This window comes from Dipodomys merriami, unplaced genomic scaffold, assembly GCF_024711535.1.
Source record: "Dipodomys merriami isolate MVZ:Mamm:240054 unplaced genomic scaffold, mDipMer1.0.p SCAF_8, whole genome shotgun sequence".
NCBI lineage: Eukaryota > Metazoa > Chordata > Mammalia > Rodentia > Heteromyidae > Dipodomys > Dipodomys merriami.
The window spans coordinates 48024157-48049680 of NW_027206401.1; the positions used below are offsets into that span (position 1 = coordinate 48024157).

At 43.9% G+C, this 25524-nt stretch overlaps 1 protein-coding gene across 1 annotated transcript in view; it reads right to left on the bottom strand.

The window, feature by feature from the left end:
• The window catches only part of Ankrd6 (ankyrin repeat domain 6), a 158298-nt gene extending 146772 nt beyond the window's left edge, over window positions 1–11526 (bottom strand). The window contains exon 1 of the mRNA XM_070010854.1: window positions 11414–11526. The gene's annotated coding sequence lies outside the window, so the exon portion shown is untranslated. The remainder of the gene's footprint in view (window positions 1–11413) is intronic.
• Between the last annotated feature and the right edge of the window lie 13998 nt (window positions 11527–25524).

The window sequence follows — 25524 nt, forward strand, 5'->3', positions numbered from 1 at the left end:
AATTTCAAAAGCTTGGGGTAGGAGAAGGGGTAAGAAATTGCACTGAAAGGGCTGGGAAGGTGGCTTAGTGGTAGAGTGCTTGCCTTGTATGCATGAGGCCCTGGGTTCGATTCCTCAGTACCACATAAGTAGAAAAAAAAAGCTGGAAGTGGCACTGTGGCTCAAGTGGTAGAGCGCTCGCCTTGAGCTGAAGAGCTGAAGGACAGCGCCCAGGCCCAGAGTCCAAGCCCCACGACCAACAAAAAATAAATAAATAAATAAATAAGAAATTTCACTGAAGTCCTGGGGCAAAATCCGATACAATATTTTATGTTCTGTTTTTAGACACATGAAAACACTATCACATTTAACACCATCAGCAAATTGTAAATACAGTGTTAGGGTTTCTGATTTTTTACAAAAGGGACAATTTAGAAAATTATCAGCTTAGGATTTTAAGAGATGTATAATGAGAACAAAGACATTGAAAAGTGTGAGGTCCTTTGATTCTTTCTTAAGGTTTGTATGCTTTAGTTTTTTGTTTTGGGGGTGGTTTCTTTGGCCCCATTTTTTTCATATTGTACAAAAGCCCAACCGGCATAGCGGTTCCAAAACAAAAGCTTCAGGACAAGGATTCATGGGGTATTGTGTGACCCAAGTGAATACATTCTGAAGATTAAAGACACTACAGAAAATGAAGAAGGCCTCCTTTCCTGATGTGCCTGGAAAGATCAGAACTGAGATTCTTTCTAACTCCTAGGGCTTGAACTCACCGCCTGGAGTGCTGTCCTAAGCTTTTGCTCAAGATTAGAGCTCTACTATTTAAACCACAGGTCCATTTCTACCTTTTCAGCTGCTAACTGGAAGTATTCTGAAATATATCAACTCTAGTATACTTCTTGTTTCTCAAAGTAATGCTAAAATTAGAACTATAGCCCTAAATCAAGGAGAGCTGGGCATTGATGGCTTGCGATTATAATCCTAGCTACTCAGGAGGCTGAGATCTAAAGACTACAGTTCAAACCTAGCCTGGGCAGAAAAGTCTGTGGGACTCTTACTAGTTAACTCTAGTAAATCATAGAAATTTAAAAAAAAAAAAAAAAAGGAAAGGAGGGAAGAGAAGAAGCAGAGAACATGCAAAGCTATGAGGGATAGCACCCAGGCCCAGAGTTCAAACCCCAATACCAGCGCACACAAAAATTTTTCTTAATTTAAAACTATACTGAGCTCCAGATAAACCAAGCACATTTGCTAAAAACCCCACTGGCAACTTTCTTATCATTAACTACATTTGGAAGCAAAGTAGTAGAAGTCTCTCCAGGTGAGCTCAGGCTTTGAATGATCTGATTTATGGGATAAACCCACTGGGCTCCCCATTGGCTCCCAAGTCCCCTGCCAGGTAGGCAGGTGGCAATGCTGGTTGAGACAGGAAGATAACTATTGAGAGCTGCCAGACAAACTATTTTTAGGGCAGAAAAGACAAGTTGCCACAGGGTCTGAGTAATGTAATTGTGGACTACAGGCCACTGGCCTGAGAAGCTGGTATTTACAGAGTGTGCCACTCCCAGACCCATAGAATCACAATCCAGAGGGTGAGGCTGGGAGTCCTTGAATTTTAATAAACTCCTAGAATGCTACTTAATGTACTGACAAGTTTGAAAAGCAATGATCTAAAGTGTGTGTATATATATATATATATATATATATGTGTATATATATATATATATATGTGTGTGTATATATATATATATATACATATGTATATATGTATATATATGTATGTATATATAATGTCTTAGTAAGTCTTTAGTAAGTCTTAGCTTTACTATGTATGTCTTTTTAAAAAACAAAACAAATACTTGTAGATTTATGTGCCATGTCACCTGTATTTCAATTACTTAAGTCTGTCATTGCAGTCTTTTGATTTTCTTTTGTGTAGGGGTACAGGGGCTTGAACTCATGACCTGGATACTACCCCTTAGCTTTTTTGCTCAATGCTAGCACTCTACCAATTGAACCACAGCTCTTCTTTTGGCTTTTGCTGGTTAACTGGAGATGAGAGTCTCATAGACTTCCCTGCCTGGGCTGGCTTCAAGCCATGATTCTCAAATCTCAGTCGGCACCTGCTCATTGTAGTCTTAAGGAATTTTAGAGCTGGGAGCAGGAACATCACTCAGTAACAAAGTGCTTTCCAAGCATGGCACAGGTCCTTGGTTCAAACCCCAATGCTACAAAATAAAAATTGTAAAAGCAGCCATATATAATATATAAAGGAATGAACGACTGTGTTCCAATAAAACTTTATCAACAAAAACAGGCAATGAGGGGCTGGGAAGGTGGCTCAGTGGTAGAGCACTTGCCTTGCATGCCTGAGGCCCTGGGTTCGATTCCTCAGCACCACATAAGCAAAAAGAAAAAAGCCAGAAGTGGCGCTCTGGCTCAAGTGGTAGAGCGCTAGCCTTGAGCTGAAGAGCTGAGGGACAGCCCCCAGGCCCAGAGTTCAGGCCCCACAACTAGACCCCAAAAAAACCAAAAAACAAAAACAAAAACTGGCAATGAACTGGATTTGGTTCATGGCTATAAATCGCTGACCTTTGATCTACTATATCTCCCATCAAACTCAGAGCCTCATCAGGCAAATGCTCTACTACAAAGCTACATCCCCAGCCCACTGATCTAGTATATGCCAACAAAATGTAATAGATTCTGCCATCCCAAAATATGCCACTTTAGCATAAGGATTATTTGGATCTGAAAGCAAGAAAAGGTCTCAGCCTCCCACTTACCCTCCTTCACTTCCTAAAAGCAGGATATAAATTTATGCACTGAGTTGACCTGTCTCTCCTGCCCTTTCTACTAGGAAAGACATTCAAGTTAGATTCTTAGCAGCCTAGAGAATAATAAACCGTATTAACTAGTCTTTTCTTTCTTTTCTTTTCTTTTCTTTTCTTTTGCCAGTCCTGGAGCTTGACCTCGGGGTCTGGGTACTGTCCCCTGAGCTTCTTTTGCTCAAGGCAAGCACCCTACCACTTGAGCCACAGAGTCTCTTCTGCCTTTTTCTATTTATGTGGTACTGAGGAATCAAGCCCAAAGCTTCATGCATGCTAGGCAAGCACTCTACCACTAAGCCATATTCCCAGCCCTAATTAATATTTATCTACCATTATTTTCTATATATTTGCCTTCTAACAACTTATAGCCGCTAAAGATCCAGTCCTAGCCAGGCACCAGTGGCTCACTCCTGTAATCTTAGCTACTCAGAAGGCTGAGATCTGAGGATTGTGGTTCAAAGCCAACCCAAGCAGGAAAGTCCATGAGAATCTTATCTCCAATTAAGCACCTAAAAAATGGGAAGTGGAGCTGTGGCTCAAGTGGTAGAGCTCTAACACTGAGCTGAAGAGCACAGGGACAGCGCCCAAGCCCAGAGTTCAAGCCCCATGACTGACCAAAAAAAAAAAAAAAAAGATACTATAGGAACTTGAGTCTTTATGAGTTACTCTTTCCCTAAATTTTCTTCCATGTATATTTGAAATATATATGTAAACAAACTTCATTTTCTCTTGTTAATTTGTATCTTTTTAGAAATGGGAAGATGGTTCTAGAGTCTTGCACTTGCTAGACAAGTGCTCTACCACTTGAGCCACACCCCTTAGCCTTTTTTACTTTAGAAAAGGCAGCATCTGGCCGTGGTCCTCCTACCTCTGCCTTCTGAGTAGCTGAGATTATAAATACTATCTTTTGTTACAGTGTTCTCTGCTCAGATCTCGAAGTGGAGGGAAATTCATTTTATTTTATTTTTGTATTTATTTTGGTGCCAGTCCCTTGAACTCAAGGCCTAGGTGCTGTCCTTGAGCTTTTGTGCTCAAGACTAGTACTCTACTACCTGAGTACTGGCTCAAGCATTTTGGTGAGTGAAGTAAGAGTCTCACAGATTTTCCTGCCTAAGGTGGCTGTGAAACTCGATCTGCAGATCTCAGCTTCCTGAATAGCTAGGACTATAGAGGCATGAGCCACTTGCACCTGGCTAAAAACTTATTTTTTTATTTCTCTGCATATACATGGGAACCATTAAAATGACTCTATACTAAAAAAAAAAAAAAAAAAAAAAAAAATCAGGATGGCCGGGCATGGGTGACTCACAACTGTAATCCAAGCTACTCAGGAGGCTGAGATCTGAGCATGGCGGTTCAAAGCCAGCCCAGGCAGGAAGGTCCATGAGACTCTTATCTCCAATAAACTACCAGAAAACCAGAAGTGGCGATGTGGCACTAGTGGTAGAGTGCTAGCCCTGAGCTGAAGAGCTGAGGGACACCACGCAGGTCCAGGGTTCAAGCCCTACCACCAAAAAAAAAAAAAAAGAAAAAAGAAAAAAATCAGTTTTTTTGTTTTTTTTTTTTGGTCAATCGTGGGGCTTGAACTCAGGGCCTGGGCACTGTCTCTGCGCTTTTGTGCTCAAGGCTATGACTCTACCACTTTGAGCCACAGCTCTTCCAGTTTGGCAGTAGTTAATTGGAGATAAGAGTCTCACAGACTTTCCTGCCCCGGTTAGCTTTGGACAGTGTTCCTCAGGTCTCAGCTTCCTGAGTAGCTATGATTACGGACATAAGCCAGTAGTGCTTGGCAAAAACAACAGGATTTAAAAGATGGCAAATTAACCAGGAACAATGATAAGTGCTTATTGTCCCAGGTACTTGAGAGACTGAAGCTAGAGTCCAGGTGTTTTAGGCCAACCTGAGCAGCATAGCAAGCTCCCATTTCAAACAAACAAAGTTAAATGTTAATTATTTGAGCCTTTTTCTTTGGTAGAACAACCCAATCACTGCTATTAACGGATTAAGTAAAGAGTGTACGTTGGGGCTGGGAAGGTGGCTCGGTGGTAGAGTGCTTGCCTGCGTAAAAGAGGCCCTGGGTTCAATTCCACAGCACCACATAAGCAGAAAAGGCCAGAAGTGGTGTGGCTCAAGTGGTAGAGCACTAGCCTTGAGCTGAAGAGCTGAGGGCCAGTGCCCAGGCCTAGAGTTCAGGCTCCATGACCAACCTGAAAGGTTAGAGTACTTGAGGCAGTGACCATTTGTTGCTTGTTTCAGAGCAGAGCAACACGTGGTGCTAAACCACCTGGTTGTATGCCTTTATAAGACCTGCAAATCCTTAGCTCAGGCTCTCCTCCTGGGCTCTGCTGTGTCGGAGGTTAGGACGAGGCCTGAACTGCAGCCCATTTAAATAAAACAGCTGTAGAGTCTGACTCTCGGTGGTCTTCTTGGTGGGGGTCCTGCGACCTTGGCATAACAACCAAAAGTAAAAACAACAAACAAAAAACAGTATATATGACAAAATTTCTTCTGGGTGTTAGGATCTTCTATATGATCTTTTTTTTTTTTTTTTTTTTTTTTTCACACCAGTGCTGGAGCTTGAACTCAGGGCCTGGGCGCTGTTCCTTAGCTTTTCACTCAAGGTTTGCACTCCAGCACTTGAACTACAGCTCTGCTTTTGGCTTTTGACTAGTTAATTGAAGATAACAGTCTTAGGGACTTTCCTGTCTGAGCTAGCTTTGAACCAGGATCCTTAGATCTCAGCTTCCTGAGTAGCTAGGATTACAGGCATGAGCCGTCAGAGCCCAGTCTGTGATCTTTTCTTTCTTACTCCCACAGTCTGCCCATTTAGAGCTATCAGATACTGGATGTAGCCAAATAGCCTAAATTTAGTTCAAGAAAATGGGATAAATGGTCCAAATTTTTCAACATTAGTTTGCCATAAGAGCAAATATGTAAAATAACTTGTGTATTCTGTGATTATGAAACACATTCCACAGTAAGAATTTTTGTTTTGAAGGAGAAAAATGTCTCATACTACTCTGGTGCCAGTAGCTTAAAGTCATTTTAAACTCTTGTGATAACATTCATGAAGCCTTTAGGACATGCATATTCTTGTCCTCCACTTAATCTTCCTTGGCTAGAGTCTCCTTCCATCTTTTTCAGCTGTACAATTCTCTAACTAGTTGTATGACTGAATAAGTTAAATATGCTTTGTTTCCTAACAAATGTTGGAAACTATATGGATTAATCTCAGGTTTTTCTTGCACATTTAGGATTAAGAAACAATTATTTCCTGTATAATGGTCTCATTCACACTCCTTACCCATGAAGAAACCTAGTGTGAGTGTGTATATGTGTGTTTGGTAGGTGAGAAATAAATTCTATGAAGGCAGTTACACTTAATTGACCAGTAAGAAAACTAGCTTTGGCTGGGCACCGATCGCTCATGCCTATAATCCTAGCTACTCAAGAGGCAAAAATCAAAGGATTATGGTTCACAGTTCAAAGGCAGCCCTGACAGGAAAGTTCATGAGACTCTAATCTGTGTGTGTTGTTAGCTTATTTGTTTTTTTGTTTTGTGTTGTTGTTGTTGTTTTGCTCTATTTTGTTCTGTTTTTTTTGACATGGTTTTGTAGATTTCGTTTTGTTTTGTTTTTATTGTGAAAATACTGTACAGAGGGGTACAATTACATGGGCAAAATAATGAGTACATTTCTTATCAAGCATTGTAGCCTCCTCTTGTTTCCCCTTCTTGTTTTGTTTTGATGACAAGACTGGGCACTGTCCCTGAGCTTTTGTGCTCAAGCCTAGCACTAAACCACTTGAGCCACAGCTCTACTTCTGGCTTTTTTGGGTAGTTTTGGGCTGGCTTCAAACTGTGATCCTCACTATTTCAGTCTCCTGAGTAGCTACAGGCATGAGCCACCAGCACCTAGCTGGTTCTGGGTTTTGAGATAGGGTGTCTCTCCATAACAACTCAGGATAGCTTTGGAACTACGTAGTCCAGGCTGGTTTCTAACTCCCAATCCTTCTACTTCAGCCTCTCAATTGTTGGTAATACTAGCTTATTTGGATAAAATATGGCTATTTATCCACTAAGGAGTTCTGTTCTGCTTCCAATGTAGATTTTACTCAAAACAGCTGCCTGCTAGGTACTATATTGACTGACTGCTTTAAAATTGGGCTGGTGCCAATGGAACAGTGGAAATGATGTGTTTCACATTTTGGAGTCTGTCAACATGGAATGTCACTGCCATACTTCCTGCCCCCTTATAATGACATCGGAGGCTACACATGGAAGATGCTGGCATCTCAAAGGGGAAGGAATCTTGATCATGTGATCACATCAGTGACATGAAGAACTACCCACGAGAGCCTGCCCAACTTGGGACAGATGATTTGGTTTCAAATAATAAACCTCCGCTGGACTAAGCCACTGAGATTTGTGAATGTTTGCCAGAGCAAGTAGCTTTCCTCAACAAAATGAATATGTGTTAATGAAAGAGTTAAATTAGGATTTCCTAAAGGGTTTCTAGGAGGAATACAAATATGGAAGAATTGTATGGATGAGAAAAGTTACCATTTTTGTTACGATGTTCATGTAATTTTCCATACGTGCGTACCTCATGTATAAATTATTATTTAGTTTCTATTTTTCTGGGGCCAGAAGAAGGCATAGGCAGAAATAGGGCCGTTGTGAGCCACGGTCCAGCATAGGCCCATGGGTATCACAATGGCATAATGTGGGAGTCTAAAACAACTCCTGTGGGCTTCTGGCTCTTGAAAAAGCCCAGAGTTTTCATAACCAGAAGCTTGGGAGGAAAAGTAATCATGAGGAAGTGGTGCTATGGCTCAAGTGGTAGAGCACCAGCCTTATTCCAGCTTGGGTAGAAAAGGGGTCAAGAATGAACAGAAAGGAGTCAAAACACACAAGCGAAGGAACATATTACAGGGGGAACAGTGCTCTACAAACAACTGCTTTCTTAAAGAGCTTACAAACTTTTTAAAATTTGAGTTCAAGGAATCTTTCGAGAATCTGAGGAAACAGACGAGCTTCCTTCCCTCAGATATACAGAAGAGCACTTGAATACTTGCATACATTTCAGGGAGCTCTTAGAGCCCATGTTTTTTGCTTTTTTTTTTTTTTTTTTTTTTTTTGTCCGTCGTGGGGCTTGAACTCTGGGCTTGGGCGCTATCCTTGTGCTCTTCAGCTCAAGGCAAGCTCTCTACCACTTGAGCCACAGCACCACTGCCGGTTTTCTAGTGGTTTACTGGAGATAAGAGTCTCACGAGGGGCTGGGAAGGTGGCTCAGTGGTGTGAGTGCTTGCCTTGCATGCATGAGGCCCTGGGTTCGATTCCTCAGCACCACATAAGCAGAAAAAGCTAGAAGTGGTGCTATGGCTCAAGTGGTAGAGCACTAGCCTTGAGCTGAAGAGCTGAGGGACAGTGTCCAGGCCCAGAGTTCAGGAACCATGACTGGCAAAAAAAAAAAAAAAAAAAAGAGTCTCACAAACTTTCCTGCCCGGGCTGGCTTTGAACCCCGATCCTCAGATCTCAGCCTCCTGAGTAGCTAGGATTACAGGCATGAGCCACCAGCGCCAGGCTTCTTAGAGCCTATGTAGCCCACAGATGAACCCTAGTTCAGATCTCCTTTGCTAGTGGGAGATTTCATAGCTGACCCTCAGCTTTGTACACAAACACACTAGGGAATGACATAGACACTTCCCTCCAAGAGAGAACAGCACTATTTCCAGCATCTCTTTCCCCTTGACTTAGGATGAGGAGAAGATGGGTAGAAGTGACGTCACTTCCAGATCCTGTGGCCATGCTCTACTATCCCTAACCTCAGGACCTTGGTACAAACCTGGAAAGAGGCATCACTCACAGATTTGTATTCACTCTTTTAAATTTTATATTGAAATTTTATATTAAATTCTGTATTTTATAGTGCAAGAACTCCCCAATTGTGTCCATATCCCTAGTAATACCATCTACTGTCTTTATATTTACCCACTTTAAGTACTGTGCTACATAGAAGCAAAACCATGAGGTTTTGTGCGTACAATCAGTTAGCATATTTCACCTAGCACCAGGTCGTCTATACACAGTACCATTTTGGACTTCTTCAATGGGTATGTATTTTTCAACTGTAACAAATTTGCAGAGTCAATTTAGGATGTCTGATAACTTGTGTGTGTGTGTGTGTGTGTGTGTGTGCCAGGGCCTGGGCAGTGTCCCTGAGCTTCTTTTGTTCATACCTAGTGCTCTACCACTTGAGCCACATCACCACTTTGGGCTTTTTTTTGTGGTTAATTGGAGATAAGAATCAGCCAGCCCAAGCTGGCTTCAAATTGCAGTCCTCTGATCTCAGCCTCCCAAGTAGCTAGGATTACAGGTGTCAATTACCAGTGCCCTGATGCTTGATAATTTTGGTGGAAACTGTACTGACCAGGTTCAAGGGCTGAACCCACTGAAGGGAATGTCCCCTCCTGTCCTATGGATAACAACACAACGTTACAAAGCTGGGACTTCAGCTCTTGCTGGTGACAAATAGTAAGTCCTGTGGAAAAACTCATTGGAACAGGAAATGAGAGTGGTGGTGTCCAGACTGCTCCGGAGCTGAGGAGCAGTACAGACAACACACACACACACACACACACACACACACACACACACACACACACACACATCCTGTTAGTAACACACACATACACACACACACACACACACACATCCTGTTAGTAACTGTACAGATTTGGAAATGACCTGAAATATCTTTCTGTTATTATGTGCATTATTTTTTTGAATGTCATGTAAATACTAGTTGTTTGTACCTACCTATTATTGACTACTTTAACCTGTAGGTACTGGGGAAAAAATTACTTAGACATTGAGGGTTCTTGAAATCATAGACTTTTGCAAGACTCACAGAAGAGAGTTACATGATCCTGAAGAAATGACTTGAAACGAAAGACCATCACACAAACATAACCAGGAGAAGAAGAATTTGGGTTAAAACCCCTTTGTAAAGGTCAGTCTCAGTCAGTTTAATCCTTTAAGTCCCATACAATGCCCTTTGGATGATTTGTCCTAAAACAACAACAAATTTCTAAAGTACATGTGCACCAATTATTGTTTTCCAACTTTTTTTGGGGGGGGGGCTGTTCTAAGGCTTGAATCAGGGCCTGAGTGCTGTCCCTAAGCTTTTTTATTCAAGACTGGTGCTCTACCACTTGAGTTACACCTCCACCTCTGGCTTTTTGGTGGTTAATTGGCGATAAGAATGTCAGGGGCTTTCCAGCCATGGAATCCTGATCCTCAGATCTCAGCCTCCTTAGTAGCTAAAATTACAAGCATGAACCGCCAGCAACCAGCTTTGTTTTTCTAATACTTAAGGGCTCAAATAAAGCTTTTAAAATTACAGCCTCCGTCTATGCTGGGAGAGACAGGGCCTCTCCAGCAGAGACGGAACTCTCCCCAGACTCTGTGCCAAGGGGAAGTTTGAAAGAGGGGCCTTGGAGAGAGGAGGTAGATGATCCCAGCAACTTTCCAGATGTCAAGCTTTTTGTTGTTGTTGTGGATACTCTTAAAATCCTGCTTTTAACTTCAGAATGCTCCAGGTGATTGTGGAAATGCTTGCTTGGAAATTTCCCTTCCACCAAGTTCTATACGTAAGATAGCATGTATCTTGAAAAGCAAGGGGAAGTCAACATAAACTCCGCAATCCTGGTTCCTAGGAGGTTGGGGCCTTGATAGAGGATACTCCAAGATACTCAGGATAACAAACACCACAACCCGTCCACTCCACCCCGACCCCACCCCCACCCCACGCCTCCACGTGAGCACTCTCACTACACCCAAGGGAAAAGATTCTTGACTAGCTTTACGAAATTCAAATCCCTTTCGGATTACAAATAATTCTTCCTTTCCCCTCCAGCCCCACAAATCTACCGGAAGCGCCACACTCAAATCCCCAAGACAAGTGTCAGTAAGCTCCCGTCTGAGCCCAAACCAGACAACAGGCTCCCGTCCTCGGCCCCAGGAGATGCCACTCGCCAACGCTTCGCCCCCACCGAGCAGGGCTCCAGCGCGCCAGCATCCCATTTTGCTGACTTCCAAGGCTTGGGGGCGAAGGGCCGGGTCCCCCCCCTCCCGGTCCCCCCCGGCCCCGGCCCGCAGACACGGGGAGCGACGCGCGACCGGAGGGGACCTCCTTTCCGCCCGCAGATCGCCAGCCACGGCGGGCGGGGAGAGATCGTCTAACTCCACGAGCTCCCGGAGAAAGGGGAGGGGGACCAACAAAAAGAGAGAAAGTTCTCTAAACCCCCACCCCACCCCCTGCCCAAAGTTCCACGTTCTAGAAAGGCAGCCGAGGCAAAGCCAAAAAGGAAGCTCCCGGGGGAGACACCCTCCGCCCGGGCTTTCCGGGAGGCCTCAGGACCCGGACATCACGTTCCACCGGGGTCTCCCCCTCCTAGCGGTCAGCGATCGGGGTGAGCTAGGGAGCAGGGCCCGCTGCCCGGACGTCTTCCCCTCCCCAGGATCACAGGTATGCGGGGGGGGGGGGGCGCCCGTCCTCAGATTCTGGAGATCGGAGGGACCCTGAGAGGCTGCACAGTACCTTTCTCGTCCGCGCCACAGAGACTGATTGCCAGCCACGGGGTGGGGGGCGAGGGGAGATGAGAGGACCGCTCCCGCAGGCTCAGAGGCCCCCGGGGCCTCCAGCCGCCTCCAGCCGCGCTGCCCCGCCGCGCTCCGGGTGGTTACCTGTGGCGGAGCCCGGCGCGCCCCGCAGCGCGCACAGCCCTGGGACCCGCCCCGCACTCCCGCCCCGCACTCCCGCTCGGCGCCTAACCACGGGCCGCAGCGCCCCGCTGCGGCGGGCCCGGGAGAGCCGGAACCCCAAGGCCCTGGGGCTGTGGGTCCGGGATCGCTCCCGGCGGGGGCCACCACGCTCCGACACTGGACCGTGGCGGGGGTGGGGGATGGCAGGCAGAAGTTGGTGAGGTTTTGCGCGCAGGGGTCGCTGAGTGGCAGCAACCATGATGAATGATCCAGACGCATTGAGGTACCTGGAGAGGGGAAATAAGCTTTTATTCCAAACCACCCTAGGAGACAGCAAAAGATGAAGCGATCACACTTAAAAAAAACACTATTATCTCATTCTGCTTTTTTTTTTTTTTTAATGAAAATATCGTAAAGCATGAGATCCAAGGTAAGAGTTCCAGTTTGCCCGGTTGGCCTTGCCTCTTGGGTTTATCTGAAGACTTGGTTCCATTGCCACTTGCTTCACACTTCATCAGTCCCTAGATAATGGTCCCTAACGTGTTGTCTGGTGCTGGCTGAGGTCTCTTAATCTGTGTTCAGCCTGAGGGTCAGCAAGGGCAGGAAGGCAAATACCTGACATAGGACTCAAGCAGCTCAAATGGAAGAAGGATTTCCCACCTGTAACCTTTGGTCCTCAGCTCCACCCAGACCTGCTGGCCCCTCCCTCTCTCCACCCAGACCCACCTGAACTCCCATCTACCTCATTTCCTATCCCCCAGACCCTGCTGCTACCTAGATAGTGGAGGCCACCATGTGCTCGCTCTCTCTCCGGGGGAAATATGGCTCCTCTAATAAACCTTCTAATCATCTTTCTCCTGTGCCTGCCTGCCTCTGAGTGGTCCCCTGGGATGGATGTGGCGGATCCTTTCATGGATCCTTTCAGGAACTAAGCCACAGGTTTTAGCCAGGCAATCCTAGTGCATCTTGAATGTCGTTTTCACGAAAGACATGGAGAGCGCATTAGGTTGACGACCTGACACATCCTGGTGATGATTCCCTCCAGAGAGAAGTTGGTGGGTGTGGCAGGGGAGGCGAAGGTGGAGTATGGGTACAGTGGCCAAGAGGACACCTTTGGAGGAGCATTGGCATGCTTGTCCTCTACCATTAGGGCATCTTTTGACTTCTCTTGGATTTTTGTCCCATTCCTGCCTCCCCCTACCTTGTTTTTTTTCTTTTTTCTTTTCCTTCCCAGCTCCTTCGGTACCTAGAAGACCTCCCCAAACATAAAAAGGGCAATGAATTCTAGAGCTGTACAAGGGCTAAGGGGAGTGGGAGGTAAGTTTCCTAGTGGAAATGAGGATTCCTTCCAAGAGTTTGTTTATTCAGATCCATCACAGGCCCATTTAGTGATCAAAGGTATTTTAAATAAGCCTAATTATGTGAATGATGCTCTTCTCAAGAAAGTTTTTGGGACTCACTGTATATAGTAAGTTGGTAAGGGCCCCTTCTAAGGTTATGCTTCTTTGTGTGGTTTTACCTTGAAATAATCCATGCACCGATTCGACATAGTTTGATATGGCATGTCTTAGATTCCAGAAATATTCAGTAAAGTATTGAATGTACAGGTGAATGAACATGACCTCAATCACCCCTTTGAAGAAGCATGGACAGCTCTCTGCTCTCCAAGCCCAGACAAGTGGAGCAAGAGACAGATAAGAAACTTAAAAATAGAGCCGGGAGCCGGTGGCTCACAACTGTAATCCTAGCTACTCAGGAGTCTGAGATCTGAGGATCACGGTTCAAAGCCAGCCTGGGCAGGAAAGTCTGTGAGGCTCTTATATCCAATAAACCACTAGAACACCGGAAGTGACGCTGTAGCTCAAGCGGTAGAGTGCTAGCCTTGAGCTGAAGAGCTGAGGGTCAGAACTCAGGCCCAGAGTTCCAGCCCCATGACTGACAAAACAAACAAACAAACAAACAAACAGTACTTAAGTCTTTTTTTTTTCTTTTCCTTTTTCTCTTTTTTTTTTGTGTGTCAGTTGTGGGGCCTGGACACTGGGCCTGGGCACTGTCCCTCAGCTCTTCAGCTCTTCACTTGAGCTACAGTGCCACTTCTGACTTTTTCTGCTTATGTGGTGCTGAAGAATCGAACCCAGGGCCTCATGGGTGCAAGGAAAGCAGTCTACCACTGAGCCACCTTCCCAGCCCTGGTGCTTTGGTCTTATCTGAGACTGGGGACAAGTCTTAAACAAGCTCTTGAGCTGATCTTGTTACAAGTCCTTTATGAACTAGCAAGATACTATTTAAAACATAAATTTAGAGTTCATATTCAGAATGATGGGTACTGGACTGAAAAGAAAAGAGGATGAATTTAATTTTTTTTTTGGGGGGGGGGCTAGTCGTGGGGCCTGAACTCTGGGCCTGAGCGCTGTCCCTCAGCTCTTCAGCTCAAGGCTAGCACTCTACCACTTGAGCCACAGCGCCACTTCTGGCTTTTTTCTTTTTGCTTATGTGGTGCTGAGAAATTGAACCCAGGGCCTCATGCATGCAAGGCAAGCGCTCTACCACTGAGCCACCTTCCCAGCCCGATGAATTTAAGTTTTTAACTCTGTGTGTGTGTGTGTGCATGTGCATTGCTGGGAATCATATAAGGGGCATGGTGCATACTAGGCACTACCACTAAACTATGCCTATAGCCCTTTGATAAACTTGATTTTAAAAAATCTTATAAAAGTAAAAATATAAACATAAAATAATATTTATCAAAATGAACTTCAGGAAATTGAAACAAGAGGGTTTTTTCTTGCTTGATGTTTTTGTTTTCTTTGCTTTTGTCTTGTTTATCTGTCTTTGGGAGGGTATGGGGAGCAGAGAAATAGAGGAACAAAGAGTGAACAAATGAAGCAGTGGTTCTCACTAGATACTGTGTTGAAAATGAACTATATAACTTGAGGGTGGGGATGGGAGGGAAAAATTGACAGAGAGGGAGGGAAGGGGTGACATTGTCCTAAAAGAAGTATATGCTCGGGCTTGGGAAGGTGGCTCAGTGGTAGAGCGCTTGCCTTGCATGCATGAGGCCCTGGGTTCGATTCCTCAGCACCACATAAGCAAAAAAGAAAAAAGCCGGAAGTGGCGCTGTGGCTCAAGTGGTAGAGCGCTAGCCTTGAGCTGAAGAACTGAGGGACAGCGCCCAGGCCCAGAGTTCAGGCCCCACGACCGGACCCCCCTCCCAATAAAAAGAAGTATATGCTCTACCTGAAGTATGTAACTGTAACCCCTCTGTACATCACCTTTATGATAATAATAAAGAAAATGGGAGAATGGGCTGGGAATGTAGCTTATTGGTAGAGTGCTTGCCTAGCATGCATGAAGTCCTTGGTTTGATTCCTCAGTACAACATATACAGAAGTAGTGTTGTAGCTCAAGTGGTAGAGCACTAGCCTTGAGCAAAAGAAGCTCAGGGACAGTGCCCAGGCCATGAATTCAAGCCCCAGGACTGGCAAAAAAAAGAAAAGAGAAAGAGAAAGAGAAAGAAAATGGGAGGAAAAGAACCCTAAAAATAGCTTTAGTCTTATCTGAGGTTAGGCACAAGTCTATGGTGAACCTGAATTTGTTTGTCCCTCTGAAACAGGTCTGGTTCCAGGAGAAAAGACGCAGTGGCTCATGCCTGTACTTCTAGCTACTCAGGAGACTGAAATCAGAATAGCAGTTTAAAGCCAGCCCGGGCAGGAAAGTCCATGAGACTCTTATCTCCAGTTAATCACCAGAAAACTGAAAGTGACACTGTGGCTCAAAGTGATAGAGCATTGCTACCCTTAAAGGAAAAAGCATTCAAGGCCCAATTCAAGGCCCACGACTGACAAAGAAGAAGGAAGGAAGGAAGGAAGGAAGGAAGGAAGGAAGGAAGGAAGGAAGGAAGGAAGGAAGGAAGGAAGGAAGGATCTTCTACTTACCCTTAAAGTTTATTTCTTTCCCTCTCTTAGCAGGCAAGAGAAATCCCAAGATCCTTTGCCCATACTAAAAGAGTGTAAGTGCTTGATTTTCCCCTACTCTACATTGTATCCACAACTGTAGTGTTAATTGGCAGGTATGAAAGCTCCCTACTGAACGTCCTCATTTGTTCCCAATCCTTGTCTCTTCCCACCTGGAGCTGCAAAAACACACTTCTTTTCCCTGCCCATTAATAACTCCAGATTTTTCTTTAGGCAAGTCCTGGCGAAGCTCCAGGAGAAACCCAAAGGCAAGGTATATACATACACATGATTTCAACTTGATTATTTTTCTCTCATACTTTTCCAGATTCAGGAGTTTTCCTAACTAGCCCATTGAATAAACTTCCAAAGCTATTGAATGTTTCATTTCCCTGAGAAGCTTTTAAAACTTTAAGTGATAAAGAGATTTTTTTTTAAAGTTATATTTATGGACAGTTAGAGCAATCAGGGTGAAAAATAAAAAAATCCAGAGAGCACAAGTCAGCCTGCAGAGCCTGTGAGAGCTTCTGGGAGCTGACTAGTTTGCGTTTGTTCCCAGACTTTGATTAATGGGAATTCTTGGCAGGGGGCCTCAGGAGCCCTAGGCAGGCAGTGGCTTGGAGATCTGGCTTGCTCATCCAAGTGAGTACACAGGAAAAGCAATGGAAAAAAGACTCCTGAATCTCCCTCTGTATGAGGAAGGCTCCCAGCCAGCAGCTCAATTCTTGCTCCTCTGTTTAACTTAACCACAGCCAGCCGCATATGCCCACCCTGCCACCCCCTCCTTCTGCCTCATGAGACAGAAGTCTGCTCTGTGCATGATAGGGCGTGGGGCTTTGTGATAATATAATCTGCTGCTATTTCCAGCAACATTTATTTAATAAATTGACTGTATGAGCTATCTCATGTTGTTAGCTTCACTTCAACCTTCAGCATACTGTTCTGGCTTCTGTCCCCGCCACACCACAGAAATTGGTGTGGCTAAAGTTTTTTTTTGTTTGTTTGTTTTAGTGCTGGTACTGGGGCTTGAAGTCAAGGTCTAGGTCCTGTCCCTTAGCTTGTTCGTGCAAGGCTGGTGCTTTACCACTTCTGGCTTTTTGGTGGTTAATTGGAAATAATCTTACATACTTTCCTAGTTTCAAACTGTGATCCTCAGATCTCAGCCTCTTGAGTAGCTAAGATTACAGAGATGAGTCACCAATGCCTAGCTAGTATTTCATTGTAAGAATATACTATGCTTCAGTTACCCACCCTACTTTTGGGTTGACCCAAGTATTTGCTATTGCAGACAATATTGTTTTGAATACTTTTTTTTTTTTTTTTTGATATGGGGCTTGAACTTAGGTCTATCCTGGGTGCTGTCCCTGAGCTCTTTTGCTCAAGACTAGCATTCTACCACTTTTAGCTACAGCATTGCTTCTGGTTTTCTGGTGGTTAATTGGAGTTAGAGTCTTATAGACTTTCATGTTCTTAGATCTCAGCCTCCTGAGTAGCTCGGATTACAGATGTGAGCCACCAACTCCCAGCTGCTTTGAACATTCTTAAATATTACTCCTGATACATATGTGCTAGAACATTAGTATGTCACATATATAGAAATGGAATTGTTAGATCTTTAAATATGTAGGTGAGAAATTTATTTTCTTTCTTTTTTTTCTGGTCGTGGGGCCTGAACTCTGGGCCTGGGTACTGTCCCTTAGCTCTTCAGTTCAAGGCTAGCACTCTACCACTTGAGCCACAGTGCCACTTCTGGCTTTTTTTTTTTTTTTTCTTTTTGCTTATGTGGTACTGAGGAATCAAACCCAGGGCCTCATGCATGCAAGGCAAGCGCTCTACCACTGAGCCACCTTCTCAGCCCAGGTGAGAAATTTATTGGACAATGACATTGTTTTTGAAACCAATTCTCTTCCCATCAGCAGCGTATTAATGTCTCCCTTGCCCTATATCTCTGACAGTCTTTGTTTTCTTATAGGTGTGAAATGATTTCTCATGATAGCTGTCATTATCATTTGCCTTTTTTTTTTGTGCTGGTCCTCGGCTTGAACTCAGGGCCTGGGTGCTGTCCCTGAGCTTCTTTTGCTCAAAGCGATAGTAGTATTCTACCACTTGAGCCATAGCTTACTTCTGGACTTTTAAAAATAGTTTATTGGAGATAAGAGTCTCACAGCCTTTCCTGCTCTGACTGGCTTTGAACCACGATCCTCAGAGCCTCCTGAGTAGCTAGGATTATAGTCATAAACCACTAGCACAAAGCTTAAACACCTTTAATACTTAGTAACCATTCTTGTTCCTCTGTGTTCATTGAACATGTTTTCTGGTGTTTCATGGTAGATTATTTTGTTTGTTTTGTGGGATTTTTTTTGGTGTTGTTTTTGTGTGTTTTTCTTTTTTTTTTTTCAGTGCCACTAGTGGGGCTTGAACTCAGAGCCTACAGCTCTCTTGGTGTTTTTTGCTTAAGAATAGCACTCTATCACTGGAGTCACACTTCTACTTCTGGCAGTTTTGGTAGTTACTTGGAAATAAGAGTCTCATGGACTTTTCTTTTCTGGCTGGCTTTGAAACATGATTCTCAGATTTCAGCCTCTGGAGTAGCTGGGATTACAAGCATGAGCTACCAGCACCTAGCTTGTTTCATGTGTTTTGAGTTCTTCCAGACCCCATGTTCTCCCATATGTTTTCAATATTCTTCCATTTTAAAAACTTTGGCCATGGGCTAGGAAGGTGGCTCAGTGGTAGAGCGCTTGCCTTGCATGCATGAGGCCCTGGGTTCAATTCCTCAGCACCACATAAGCAGAAAAAAAAAAAAAGCCAGAAGTGGCGCTGTGACTCAAGTGGTAGAGAGCTAGCCTTGAGCTGAAGAGTTGAGGGACAGCGTCCAGGCCCAGAGTTCAGGCCCTATGACCGGACCCAAAAAAAATAAAAATAAAAATAAAAATAAAAACTTTGGTCTTTCATATTTAAGTCCATACTCCATTTGAGATTCTTATTTATGTTGTGACTTATCTTTTCATATGGCTTTCCATATACTTGGCGTTCTGTTTTTGGGCTTCTGTTTTGTTCCATTTGTCTGTCTCTGAGCTGGTATGATTCTCTTTGACAATCTATGGTTTTATTTCAAAGTTTCATTTCTGATCATGGAAATTCTACTCTGATATATTTTTATGAGGATCTCAAGGATTCTTAGCCCTTTGCTCCTCTTCAGACATTTTAGAATTGGATTGTTAGACTCTCTGGAAAACTGGGGACCACTGGCATCACAGTGAATCTATATGGTAAATTACACAATTCTGAATTATATTCATAATTATTTATTCCATGGCCAGGCACTGGTGGCTCACGACTGTAATTCTAGCTACTTTCGAGGCTGAGATCTGAGAATCAAGATTTGAAATCAGCCTGAGCAGAAAAGTCCAATTAACCACCTAAGAACTGGAAGTAGAGCTGTGGCTCAAGTAGAAGAGCCTTTGAGTGAAAAAGCTAAGGGATAGCACTCAGGTCCTGAGTTCAAGCCCCAGTACTGGCACACAAAACAAAAAGAAAACCTAAAAAGCCCACAATTATTTGTTTCAGCCTTTCTTTACCATAGTTTTCTACATGTGGTGTAAACTCTGCTCCATTGTTTCTGAGCTTGTATTGGCTTGGCTTGGTCAGGGCCATGTTAGAACAGAAAATTTAAATATTTATGAACTTTAGTGTTTCTTTCCAACTCTTGAGTTTTTGTCCTCTGCCATGAGACCTACATACCCAATAGTTGCTCCTTCTTCAGCTGGGCCACCACAATGAGAAGATGGATGAGGTCATGCCGAATCCACAGGAAGCCTTGTGACCTTCCTCACATGGGGCACGCAGCTGTGCCTCCCAGCTGCAGTGGATTGGATCATTCATTCAGCCACCAACATGCTATCACACAGTGAAAATGGGCTCCTTAGACTTCTGCCACTTCTACCACTTGACCACTGTGCTAGGCAGGGAGGGTAAAAGAGTAAGCATAGGCAGCTGACCTAGAATCTAATGCTGAGTATGACTCTCAATCAAATGTTAGATTACAATTGAGATTAATACTCTGAAGGAGTGTTGCATTGTGATATATGTAAAGCATGGCGGGGGTAAGGGCAGCAATGGACCACTGGCCCAAACTAAGTTGAATTGTCTTATCTGGAAATCAGAAATAACCAAAGTACCAGAGATTGAACTCAAGATCTCATGTTCACTATGCTTGCTTGCTGAAGCAGCTAGAATACCTTTATGACCCAATCACAAAAGGTATTCTTGTCATTTCTATCACTGTGTATTGGTTAAAGCAAATAATAAGACCTTCCTTGGTTTAAGAGGAGAGGATATAGACAGGAGGCGTGCAAAACCGTATTTGAAAATCTGGACTTGGGCTGGGATGGGTGGTTGAAGCCATCTTTGGAAACAATATCAACACTGGTAGAAAATAAAACATACTATGCCAGGTGCCGGTGGTTCACGCCTGTAATCCTAGCTATTCAAGAGGCTGAGATCTGAGTATCATGGATTAAAGCCATCCCTTGCAGGAAAGTCCATTAGACTCTTATCTCCAGTGAACCACCAGAAAACCAGAAGTGGTACCATGGCTTAAGTGGTAGAGCACTTGCCTTGAGCTAAAGAGCTGAGGGACAGCTCCCAGGCCCAGAGTTCAAGCTCCAAGACACCTCCTCCCCCCCTCCCCCCCCCCCCCACACACACAAAAAGAAAACATTTCCCAGCTGGGTGCCAGTGGCGCACACATGTAATCCTAGCTCCTCTGGAGATTGAGATCTGAGGATCATGGTTCAAAGCTAGCTTGGGCAAGCAAGTCCTTGAAACGCTTACCTCTAATAAACTACATAAAAAAAGGAAAGGAAAAAGCCAGAAGTAGCACTGTGGCTCAAGTAGTGGAGAACTAACCATGAGCACAAAGAAGCTCAGGGACAGTGACCAGGTCCCGAGTTCAAGCTCCACCAGCCAGGCACTGGTGGCTCACGCCTATAATCCTAGCTACTCAAGAGGCTGAGATCTGAGAATCACAGTTCAAAGCCAGGCAGGAAAGTCTCTTATCTCAGTAAAACTCTTATCTCTGATTAATCACTGGAAAGGCTAGAAGTGGAACTACAGTTCCAGTGGTAAAATGTTAGCCTTGAGCAAAGGGAGTTTAGGAACAGTGTCCAGACTCAGAATTCAAGGCCCAGGACTGAAAAAAACAAAAAAACACAAAAACAAAAACCAAAGAACCTCTACAACCTTGTTTCCTTCTCTCCTTCTTTATACTCTTCAGTGCATCAGAGATGCATTAGAATAAAATCCAAACTCACACTTGTGCTCAAAAGCTACCTGGTGCCTTCCACTTCCTTTCATCCAACTGACTTCATCCTCCAACTAACCAAGGCCCTCCTCTGCTGACACACCTTCAGGGGGCACTCTCCATCCTGATTTCCTCTCTGCAGCTCCTCATGTTCCACTCAAGTGTCACCTGATTTCAGTGAAGTCTTCTCTCCCAACCCCATCGAAATCAGGCTTATCTTTGTGTGCCCCCCAGTTACTCATTTATTTCCCTCTGTCTCCTTCAAAGAGTATCTCTAAAGAGATCTCCTTGTAATTTGTGTGTGTGTGTGTGTGTGTGTGTGTGTGCGCGCGCGCGCAAGCGCGCGTGCATGTGTGTATTAATTCAGAGCCTCACACTTTCTTTGGGCTTACTTCTTTCCCATCTGAGGCTCTACCACTTGAGCCACACGTCCACTTCTGGCTTTTTGCTGGTTAATTGGAGGTAACTGGTCTAACTTTGAAACCTGAGCCCCAGAACTCAGCCTAGTGGGTAGCTAAGAAGATAGATGTGAGCTGTCAGTTTTTATATTAGAAAAAAAGTGGGAGCTGGGAATGTGACTTAGTGGTATGAGTGCTTGCCTGGCATTCATGAAGCCCTAAACAGAAAGAGCTGGAAATGGTTCCATGATAGAGTGCTAGCCTTAAGTGAAAAAGCTCAGGGACAGAGCCCAGGCCCTGTGTTCAAGTCCCACAACCAACGACAACAACAACAACAAAAGGATGAAGTTAAGGTCTGGGAAGGTGGCTCAGTGGTAGAGCGCTTGTCTTGCAATGCATGAGGCCCTGGGCCTTATAAACCTTGTGCTCCTGTGCGTGCCTGCCTCTGCGTGGTCGGTCCCCTGGGAGGCCAGGATGGACACTAACACCACCTAGCTGGAGTTACTATATGAAACATACCATGCCTGACTTTTTGATTGAGATGGTGTCTCAGTAACTTTTTGTCCTGGTTGATCTCAAACAGAGACCTTCCCCCCCCCCACCATCCCCCACCTCCTGAGTAGCTGGGATTACAGGTGGGAGATATCACATCTGGTCGTATAACAAGATTTTTTTTTTTTTGGCTAGTAAGCTTTAAGAGGTTTGAGCTGTCTTCTCCTTCCTCTACTTAAATCTAGCAATCAAATGGCCTGAGACCACAGACACCTTTTTGAGCATTTGTGTGGGCTTTGCTTCTTGACCTAGGAGATTAGGATCCCAATCTTTTCTTTCTCTCCACCCCTTTCAGTTGAGTGGCTATGAGGTAGATGAAGATCTCACTTCTGGGCTAACTCCCATCATGTCCCCCACCCCTTGTGCTACCTTGGATGAATTGTTCAATTATATTTCTCACATATACAAAGTAGGGCAAATATTACATACTTAATATCCTTGAAGCTGACATTATTTTGGGATAGTGTCTCATTTGTAGAAAAGCTCAGTAAATGTTGATTGTTTAAATTTTAGGAGAAAATAGAGGTCATCTTTTATACTTCTATAAAATATCTCTAAAAGTGAACTGCCATTTCTAAAAGGAAGAATCAGCAAAAATAAAATAAGCATTTAGTAGTCATCCTGATAGATAGTAGTTATCTATGAGTAAGGGGAAGATGAAAGGTACCTTAAAATATAATTAAATTTCCTGTAGAATGGAGCTAGGGGTCGGAATGTCTCACAGGCAATCTCAATAGTACTCAAAATTGAAAGACCAAAGCTATGGCTCTCCACACTTTCAGTCTGTTGAAAGTATGTTTGTAGCAGGTACTTAAACTATTTTGGCTGCCACTAATTAACTTAAAGCAGGAGAAAGCTAGGAGTTCATGTGTGTAATTCCTAGCTACTCAGGAGGCTGAAATCTGAGGATTGTGGCTGCCTTCAGTAAAAGACTCAGGGATAGTGCCCAGGCCCGGAGTTCAAGCCCTAAGACCAACAAAAAACTAAAAAGAAAAGAAAAAGAAAAAGAAAAGATGTGCTAGGCTGTTGGTGGGAATGTAAACTAGTACAACCACTCTGGACAGCAGTCTGGAGGTTCCTCAAAAAAACTAAACATAGACTGGGTACTGGTGGCTCACTCCGGTAATCTTAGTTACACAGGAGGCTGAGATTTGAGAATTGTAGTTCAAAGCTAGCATAGGCATGATAGTCCATGAGACTCTTGTCTCCAATAAACTATTCTGAAAAAACTGCGGCTCAGGTGGTAGAGCACCAGCCTTGAGCAAAAGAAGCTCAAGGACAGTGCTCAGGCCCTGAGTTCAAGCCCCAGGTTTGGAAAACAAAAACCAAAAAGCTTAAATGTATATCTTCCTTATGACTCAGCCATACCATTCCTGGGCATCTACTTAGAACATCACATCGAGATACCATAAAGGCACTTACACACCCATGTTCATTGCTGCACTATTCACAATAGCCAAGTTGTAGAAACAGCCCATATTCCCTACAATACATGAATGGATCAAGAACAATGCAATACCTATAGACAATAGAATTTTACTCATTCATTAGAAAGAAAAATAATATGTCATGTTAAGTAAGTTAGCCAAGCTCAGAGAAACAAATGGTGCATATTTTCTCTCATATGCAGAAGCTAGATCTAAAATATACTGGGACATAATAACTTATTCAGGTCTCTAGGCATTCACATACAGTGAGAGCAAAGGAGGATACTTTTAAGAGGGAACACAAAGACAATGCTTATGTGCATCTGATCATACCAAATACTATTTATGGAAATGAACTCCAGGAAATGGAAACGAGTTTTTTTTTTCTTTTTTCCCATTTTTGTTATCATTTTGTTGTTTATTCATGTTTTTGGAGTATACAGGAAGGGCCAGAAATGGAGGGACAGAGGCTGGGAAGGTGGCTCAGTGGTAGAGCACTTGCCTTGTCTGCCTGAGGCCCTGGGTTTGATTCCTCAGCACCACATAAGCAAAAAGAAAAAAAAAAGCCAGAAGTGGTGCTGTGGCTCAAGTGGTAGAGCGCTAGCCTTGAACTGAAGAGCGGAGGGACAGCGCCCAGGCCCAGAGTTCAGGTCCCACGACCAGGCCCCCTCCCCCCCCCCAAAAAAAAGAGAAATGGAGGGACAAAGGATAAACAAATACAACAGTGATACTCATTGGAAACTATGTTAAAAATGAATTCTACAACTTGTGGGTAGGGATAAGAGGGAAACTGGGAGAGAGCTAGGGAAGGAAGGGGTGATGTCTAAAAAGAAATGTACTCTTTACCTGACTTATGTAACTATAACCCCTCTGTATATCACCTTTATAATAACAGTTTTAAAAATGAAAAAAAGTAAGTGCTAGGTCTATGTGGAGTGTTGGCCAGGTACTGTCTATCTTCTTTTCTTCCCTCTTCCTTCTGTCTTCTTCCTTCCTTCTCCCCTTCTCCTTTCCTCTCTTTATCAAACCCCTATCAAGTATAAAGCCACCTGCCCTGGTTATCCACAGCAGCAAAACCCCACTAGCCCAGAGATAAATGCTTGCGATTCTTGAGAACACTCTCCCTGGGAAACACCATTGACAGGCTGAACTCCAGGCCAAAGAGTAGCAAAGGCAGTGGCCCATTCACTGGGCAGACACCACACTGAGTTTTATTAAGCCTTTCAGGATTCTTAAAGTATTTTTTAATTTTTGTTTAAACTCTGAAACAAACCACACACATCTTTTTTTTTCCTTCGGTGGATTTTGGAGCTTGAACTCAGAGCCTGGGCACTGCCACTGAGCCTCTTTGTACTCTAGGCTAGAACTATCTCCAATTAACCATCAGAAAACTGGAAGTGATGCTATGGCTCAAAGTGGTAGAGTGCTAGATTTGAGCATAAGAGTAGTGCCCAGACCTTGGGTTCAAGACTCATGATTAACAACAACAAAAAAAGAGTCTCATAGACTTTCCTGCCCCAGCTGGCTTTGAAGCATGATCCTTAGATTTCAGACTCCTAAGTAGCTAGGATTACAGGTGTGACCCACAAGCACCTGGCTTTGAACAGTCTAATTCTTTTTTTTCCCCAAAAAATTCTTTATTGTGATTAAGTGATTACATAATTTCCCAAATTTCACAGTATTGTGGGACAGTGATGCTTAGTTAAAGTCACAAACACATTCTAACTTTCATGGGGCAAATTGTCTATCGTGATCTATAACATTTATGAGTTCTATGAGCTTTGCGATACAGTTATTTCTTCCACATTGGGTGGTATGTACATTTCTTTTGTTTTGCGTAGCATCAGCTGTTCCCTCTTTCCCACTTGTTCCCTCCCTCCCATCGCTGCCATTGAGTTGCTTAGTTCATTTTGGTCAATGTCCAGTGCAGCTGATGGGTCCTGCTGTTGTATGTTTTTCCCTGATTCCCTCTAGTTCTGTGTCATCCTCCTGGTTTCCCTCTGGTGTATACATAAATACCATATGTGTGATCAGCAGCATGGGGTTATTTAGTAGTGATTTGACCAGATGACTGGAAGTCCTTTGTTTCTTAAGTGTTAATTTTGTTGTTTCCCTCTGGTGTATACATAAATACCATATGTGTGATCAGCAGCATGGGGTTATTTAGTAGTGATTTGACCAGATGACTGGAAGTCCTTTGTTTCTTAAGCGTTAATTTTGTTGTATCACTTTACATTTTGGATTTAACATCCACTTATCAGGGAGACCATGTGCCTTTGTCTCTTTGCTCTTGGCTTACCTCGCTCAACATG